We start from the raw sequence: 8,119 nt of genomic DNA on the forward strand, positions 1-8,119 counted from the left end.
ACCTGATAAACCGACATCTACATCCAACAACAGTCGAAGGACAGGGATACAGTAGCTACAACCTTCTCATCGCGGATCTGGTAGGGGGAAAAGCATGACGGTGGCTACAACCTTCTCATCGCGGATCTGGTAGGGGGAAAAGCATGACGGTGGCTACAACCTTCTCATCGCGGATCTGGTAGGGGGAAAAGCATGACGGTGGCTACAACCTTCTCATCGCGGATCTGGTAGGGGGAAAAGCATGACGGTGGCTACAACCTTCTCATCGCGGATCTGGTAGGGGGAAAAGCATGACGGTGGCTACAACCTTCTCATCGCGGATCTGGTAGGGGGAAAAGCATGACGGTGGCTACAACCTTCTCATCGCGGATCTGGTAGGGGGAAAAGCATGACGGTGGCTACAACCTTCTCATCGCGGATCTGGTAGGGGGAAAAGCATGACGGTGGCTACAACCTTCTCATCGCGGATCTGGTAGGGGGAAAAGCATGACGGTGGCTACAACCTTCTCATTGCGGATCTGGTAGGGGGAAAAGCATGACGGTGGCTACAACCTTCTCATCGCGGATCTGGTAGGGGGAAAAGCATGACGGTGGCTACAACCTTCTCATCGCGGATCTGGTAGGGGGAAAAGCATGACGGTGGCTACAACCTTCTCATCGCGGATCTGGTAGGGGGAAAAGCATGACGGTGGCTACAACCTTCTCATCGCGGATCTGGTAGGGGGAAAAGCATGACGGTGGCTACAACCTTCTCATCGCGGATCTGGTAGGGGGAAAAGCATGACGGTGGCTACAACCTTCTCATCGCGGATCTGGTAGGGGGAAAAGCATGACGGTGGCTACAACCTTCTCATCGCGGATCTGGTAGGGGGAAAAGCATGACGGTGGCTACAACCTTCTCATCGCGGATCTGGTAGGGGGAAAAGCATGACGGTGGCTACAACCTTCTCATCGCGGATCTGGTAGGGGGAAAAGCATGACGGTGGCTACAACCTTCTCATCGCGGATCTGGTAGGGGGAAAAGCATGACGGTGGCTACAACCTTCTCATCGCGGATCTGGTAGGGGGAAAAGCATGACGGTGGCTACAACCTTCTCATCGCGGATCTGGTAGGGGGAAAAGCATGACGGTGGCTACAACCTTCTCATCGCGGATCTGGTAGGGGGAAAAGCATGACGGTGGCTACAACCTTCTCATCGCGGATCTGGTAGGGGGAAAAGCATGACGGTGGCTACAACCTTCTCATCGCGGATCTGGTAGGGGGAAAAGCATGACGGTGGCTACAACCTTCTCATCGCGGATCTGGTAGGGGGGAAAAGCATGACGGTGGTCAATTGTATTGTTTCCCCCCCACGGTGTACATCTGGTTCTACTGTAGGTGGCAGGGCGTCATGTTGTGTGGACTAAAACAGCATAAAACTGGTTGTATTACAAAGCACGATCAGATGAATTAGCCCGCTACAGTTATTTTGAGAAACATTGGGAAATAGTTTGGTCGATTTTTAGGGAAATTAACCAGTTAACCAATTAGCCTTTGAGAAGCAGCTAGCTAGCTATAACTAGCGGGTAGATTGCTAGCTAGTTAGCTAGCTCCCACGACAATTTCAAGTCTTTCTAAACTGAAGATCACTGATGTCATGATTCGACCTTGTTTTCTTCCAGTTTCCAGTTGTACTGAAAGCACCCTAAATCCAGAGAATGCCAGCCTTTAATGACAAAGTTTCATGACAAATTTTGCCCACAATACGGATCGCCGTGTCACCTTCCTGTTGGCTCCAGAGTGGCGCAGCGGTCTAAGGCACTGCATCTCAGTGCTAGAGGTGTCACTACAGACCCTGGTTCGTTTCCAGGCTGTATCACGCCCGTGATTGGGAGTCCCATAGGGCGGGGCACAATTGGCCCAGTGTTGTCCTGGTTTGGATGTCATTGTAAATAAGAATTTCTTCTTAAATGACTTGCCTAGTAAAATAATGTTAAAAAAATAAAACAGTGAGCACAGCACAACAGTCCAAAAATGTATTCTGTGCTGCTGCATAAATTATTTAATATGCCAGGGAGATATGTATACTGCAGCTAAGAAAGTAATACTAAGTGAATATCTGATAGTAGCCCATGTGCCTCACCCTAATAATTTGGTCCCTTTCCCCCTAATAACTTAGCCAACTGTTCTGACTTGGTGGTGCAAATATAGCCTATAGCATGTTTTAGAGAAATCTCATCATCAAAAATTGTAAGAGTTTTCATTGTCTGCTTACAGTGCTTTCAGAAAGTATTCAGACCCCTTCACTTTTTACGTTAGAGCCTTATTCTAAAATTGATGAAATTCTATTTTTTCCTCATCAGTCTACACTAAATTTACCCCATAATGACAAAGCAAAAGCTGATTTTTAGAAATGTTTGCAATTTTTTACAGTATATAAAAAACACAGAAATACCTTATTCACATAAACATTCAGACCCTTTGATATTTAACTCGAAATTGAGCTCAGGTGCATTCTGTTTCCATTGATCACCCTTGAGATGATTCTACAACTTGATTGGAGTCCCCCTGTGGTAAATTCAATTGATTGGACATGATTTGGAAATGCAAAAACAAAGCTATGGGGTGGAAGGAATTGTCCGTAGAGCTCCGAGACAGGATTATGTTGATTCATAGATCTGGGGAATGGTCGCCAAAACATTTCTGCAACATTGAAGGTACCCAAAAACACAGTGGCCTCCATCATTCTTAAATGGAACACGTTTGGAACCATCAAGTGTCAGGGTTTACTAGGAGTGGTGGGTAGGAGTCAGGCGCAGAGAGCAGAGGGTTCGGTGAGATGTAATTATTTATTCTCCAGCACAAAATGGTCACGCCAAATACAGGGAGCATAACACTGACCAGCCCAAAACACAGGACAAGCAGTCCGGAGAAAACAAAACGAAAACACATCCACAACCAACAGAGTAACAAATAATCCCGCACAAACCTAAGCGGGCATAACAGGTTTAAGTAGACAAAAATCAGGAAACACAAAAAGGAACAGGTGCAACTAATAAGACTAAACTAACAGAAAAGGAAAAAGGGATCGGTGGCGGCTAGTAGACCGGCTGTCACACCCTGACCATAGTTTGCTTTGTATGTTCTATGTTTTGTTTGGTCAGGGTGTGATCTGAGTGGGCATTCTATGTTGGATGTCTTGTTTGTCTGTTTCTGTGTTTGGGCCTGATATGGTTCTCAATCAGAGGCAGGTGTTAGTCATTGTCTCTGATTGGGAGCCATATTTAGGTAGCCTGTTTTGTGTTGGGTTTTGTGGGTGATTGTTCCTGTCTTTGTGTTTGTTACACCAGATAGGGCTGTTTTCGGTTTTTCATATTTCTTGTTTTGTATATTGTTCATTTATCATCTTCATTAAAGATGTATCACAATAACCACGCTGCGTTTTGGTCCGCCTCTCCTTCAACAGAAGAATCCCGTGACACCGGCAACGATGACCGCCGAGCACCGCTCGAACAGGCAGGGGAGCTACCTTCGGTGGGAGTCGTGACATCAAGACTCTTTCTACAGCTGGCCGCCTGGCCAAACTGAGCAATCGGGTGAGAAGGGCCTTGGTCAGGAAGGTGTTCAAGAACCCAATGGTCAAACTGACAGAGCTCCAGAGCTCCTCTGTGGAGATGGGAGAAACTTCCAGAAAGACAACCATCTCTGCAGCACTCCACCAATTAGGCCTTTATGGTAGACTGGCCAGACGGAAGTAAAAAGGCACATGACCGCCTGCTTAGAGTTTGTCAAAAGGCACCTAAAGTACTCCCAGACCATGAGAAACAAGATTCTCTGGTCCGATGAAACCAAGATTGAACTCTTTGGTCTGAATGCCAGCGTCACGTCTGGAGGAAAGCAGGCACCACTCATCACCTGGCCAATGCCAGTGAATACGGTGAAGCATGGTGGTAGCAGCATCATGCTGTTGGGATGTTTTTCAGTGGCAGGGATTGGAAGAATAGTCAGGATCAATGGAAAGAGGTACGGAACAAAGTACAGAGAGATCTTTGATGAAAACTTTCTCCAGAGTGCTCAGGACCTCAGACTGGGGCAAAGATCACCTTCCAACAAGACAACGACCCTAAGCACACAGCCAAGACAACGCATGAGTGCCTTCGGGACAAGTCTCTGAATGTCCTTGAGTGGCCCAGCCCAGACCCAATTGAACATCTCTGGAGAGACCTGAAAATAGCTGTGCACCGACGCTCCCAATCCAACCTGACAGAGCTTGATAGAATCTGCAGAGAAGAATGGGAGAAACCCCCCAAATACAGGTGTGCCAAGCTTGTAGCGTCATACCCAAGAAGACTCGAGGCTGTACTCGCTGCCAAAGGTGCTTCAATAAAGTACTGAGTAAAGGGTCGGAATACTTATGTAAATGTGATATTCATATTTTTTTATATACATTTGCAAACGATTCTAAAAACCAGTTTTTACTTTCTCATTATGGGGAGTTGTGTAGATCAGTGGTTCCCAAACTTTTTATAGTCTTGTACAAGACTGTGTGTGGCAAAAAAAAAAACATTTGAAAGTGTGCTGAACCTGATGCTAGAGGGGGTACGCAGCTGGAGGTTGAATGTTTGATGGGGTACGGGACTATAAAAAGTTTGGGAACTACCGCTCTAGGTCAACAGTGTCTAGATGGAATTTGTATTTGTGGTCCTGGCAACTGGACTTTTTTTGGGACACCATTATTTTTGTCTTACTGAGATTTACTGTCGTGTTGGAACTGGAGGTTGAATGTCACCACCGATAAATCCATGATAATCGATAAGCATTTCTCTACGACTTGCCATGCTTTCCTTCTGGCTACCCCAACCCCAGCCAACAGCTCTGCACCACCCACAGCTTTTTGCCCAAGCCTCCCCAGCTTCTCCTTCACCCAAATCCAGATAGCTGATGTTCTGAAAGAGCTGCAAAACCTGGACCCGTACAAATCAGCTGGGCTAGACAATCTGGACCCTCTCTTTCTAAAATTATCCGCCGCCATTGTTGCAACCCCTATCACTAGTCTGTTCAACCTCAGAACCACAGAACCGCTTGTTGCAATTACGATGAGGCTCTCTTGTTCAGATATTGGTAAATGGACTGGAGGCAGGGCATGAAAGGGATAACGAATCCAGTTGTTTGTGTCATCCGTTTCGGGAAAGTAAGTCTGGTTCATCCTTGGGAGCAATTTCCAAATGCCTGAAGGTACCACGTACATCTGTACAAACAATAGTACCCAAGTATAAACACCATGGGACCATGCAGCCGTCGTACCACTCAGGAAGGAGACACCTTCTGTCTCCTAGAGAAAAGTGAAAATCAATCCCAGAACAACAGCAAAGGACCTTGTGAAGATGCTGGAGGAAACAGGTACAAAAGTATCTACAGTATATCCACAGTAAAATTTGTTCTATATCGACATAACCTGAAAGGCCGCTCAGCAAGGAAGAAGCCACTGCTCCAAAACCGCCATAAAAAAAGCCAGACTACGGTTTTCAACTGCACATGGGGACAAAGATTGAACTTTTTGGAGAAATCTGGTCCTCTGGTCTGATGAAACAAAAATACAGCTGTTTGGCCATAATGACCATCGTTATGTTTGGAGGAAACATCCCAACCGTGAAGCATGGGAGTGGCAGCATCATGTTGTGGGGGTGCTTTGCTGCAGGAGGGACTGGTGCACGTTACTAAATTGATGGCATCATGAGGAAATAAAATTAAGTGGATATATAGTAGCAACATCACAAGACTTCGGTCAGGAAGTTAAAGCTTGGTCGCAAATGGGGTCTTCCAAATGAACAATGACCCCAAGCATACTTCCAAAGTTGTGGCAAAATGGCTTCACAACAACAAAGTCGAGGTATTGGAGTGGCCATCACAAAGCCCTGACCTCAATTTTATAGAAAAAGTGTGTGCAGAACTGAAAAAGTGTGTGCGAGCAAGGAGGCCTACAAACCTGACTCAGTTACACCAGCTCTGTCAGGAGGAATGGGCCTAAATTCACTCAACTTATTGTGGGAAACTTGTGGAATGCTACCCGAAACGTTTGACCCAAGTTAAACAATTTAACGGCAATGCTACCAAATACTAAATGAGTGTATGTAAACTTCTGGCCCACTAGGAATGTGATGAAAGAAATAAAAGCTGAAATAAATCATTTTCTCTAATATTATTCTGACATTTCAGATTCTTAAAATAAAGTGTTGATCCTAACTGACCTACGACAGGGAGTATTTACTAGGATTTAACGTCAGGAATTATGAAAAACTGAGTTTAAATGTATTTGGCTCAGGTGTATGTAAACTTCCAACTTCAACTGTATATATATGTATGTATATGTATGTGAAACACATTTTTATTGGGCGTAGCCCTGACGGCATTGCGCGTACCCCCGTTTGGGACTATCTGGTGTAGATTGATGAGTGGGAAAAACGATTTAATCCGTTTCAGAATAATGCTGTTACATAACAAAATGTGGAAAAAGTCAAGGGGTCTGAATACTTTCCAAATGCACTGTATATGCCCCTTTTATTTATCCTACGGTTCTGACTTGTGTGCAGGGAATACTGTAAGAATGGCCCATGTTCTGAATTCTGAATTCTGAATTTCAAAAGTGCTGAACAAATAGTTAAATTGACTCTCATTAATGTCTTAATTGAAATTACAGATTGCCTCTTATCCACTCATCTTTCCTTTATGCCATAGTTTGTATATCTCAACTGTCAGTAGAAACCACATTTGTTTAAAGCAAGTCAGCCATATCAGCTTTGTTTTTTTAAAAGGCAGTAAATGAGGCTGAATGAACTGTTTCGCTGATAGCCAGATGTAGAGGTGCTATGGATTCCCTCCATGGTGCTGAAAAGAAAGCTCTGCTGTTGGTAGAGCTTTATGTAGACCTTAACAGTTTGTGGGCACCGTTTGTCACTCTTATAGTGCAATTAATGTATTGTTTAGTTTTGTGTTATGTAGTGGCTTTGCTGTCATGCAATGTGTTTTCACTTATTGCATCTGTATGCTTGTTGTGTTCTCCCTGGTGCAGTCGTTTGTTCATGAGCTGGCTGCTGATTCTAAATAGTATAATCTAATCTGTTCAAAACAGTGGCAGCATGTGCAACAGATCGCTTTATGCCGTATATTCTCAAAGAAACAACCGGTAGTTCGAAAACTTAGCATCATATTTCTGTCATGCTGCTTTGTTGACAACTCCAACCACCCCAGGTATTCAGCCAATCAGCGATCGGGTTGTGTTTCTTCTGAGATGATAACACAGCACCTGCTGCCTCTGCTTCCTGTCTACGTCCCTGTCTATGGCCCCTTCCTCCTTGTCAGCCTAGCAACAGGTGGTGAGACACTGACCCTGTTTAGCGTGACCGCTGGGTGAGGCAAAACGTTGAGGCCAAACTTTGACGTACACGCACACGCGTACACACATGTGGAAACACATCATGTTCACACATTTACGCAAATACGCACACACATTTACATAAACACTCTCACACACACTGACACACATGCACTCACTTTACTCTCTGTCCTTTACTAGCCCAGGCAGAAGACATCTATATGGGTTCGTTAATGCAGGACTAGTAAAGGCCCAGTGTTTTTGTGAAAATGTTTTAACTTAATGTATTGCTATTTCAGTGTTTACCAGCATTTTATAACTTGTCTGATAATTATCTGTAAAAAACAAACAGTTTATCTGATAATAATTGTGGAATATAAAAATGCTTGATAAATGTTTTCCAGTTTCTTGAAATACATTGCAGTTTCTTGAAATACTTTGCAGTTTCTTGAAATACCTTGCAGTTTCTTGAAATACTTTGCAAATGTGAAAACTGAAATGGTCTATTCATTCCTTTTCCATTTTAGTAGATGTTCTTATCCAGAGCAACATCCAGAGCAACATTTCCATCCTTTTGTTCTTCGTATTGGTCCCCCGTGGGAATCAAACCCGCAACTGAGCCACATCATCAAATCATCACAAACTACTTGATGTCTCAATGTACTCAATTACTGTATTGGTCATTGTATTTCTTCACGGTGATGGAAAGTCTACAGGTACAAACCCCAGCCTATGTACAATACAGTAATGCACATTTACATTAGGTG

This window comes from Oncorhynchus kisutch, linkage group LG14 (genome assembly GCF_002021735.2).
Source record: "Oncorhynchus kisutch isolate 150728-3 linkage group LG14, Okis_V2, whole genome shotgun sequence".
Classification (NCBI taxonomy): Eukaryota; Metazoa; Chordata; class Actinopteri; order Salmoniformes; family Salmonidae; genus Oncorhynchus; species Oncorhynchus kisutch.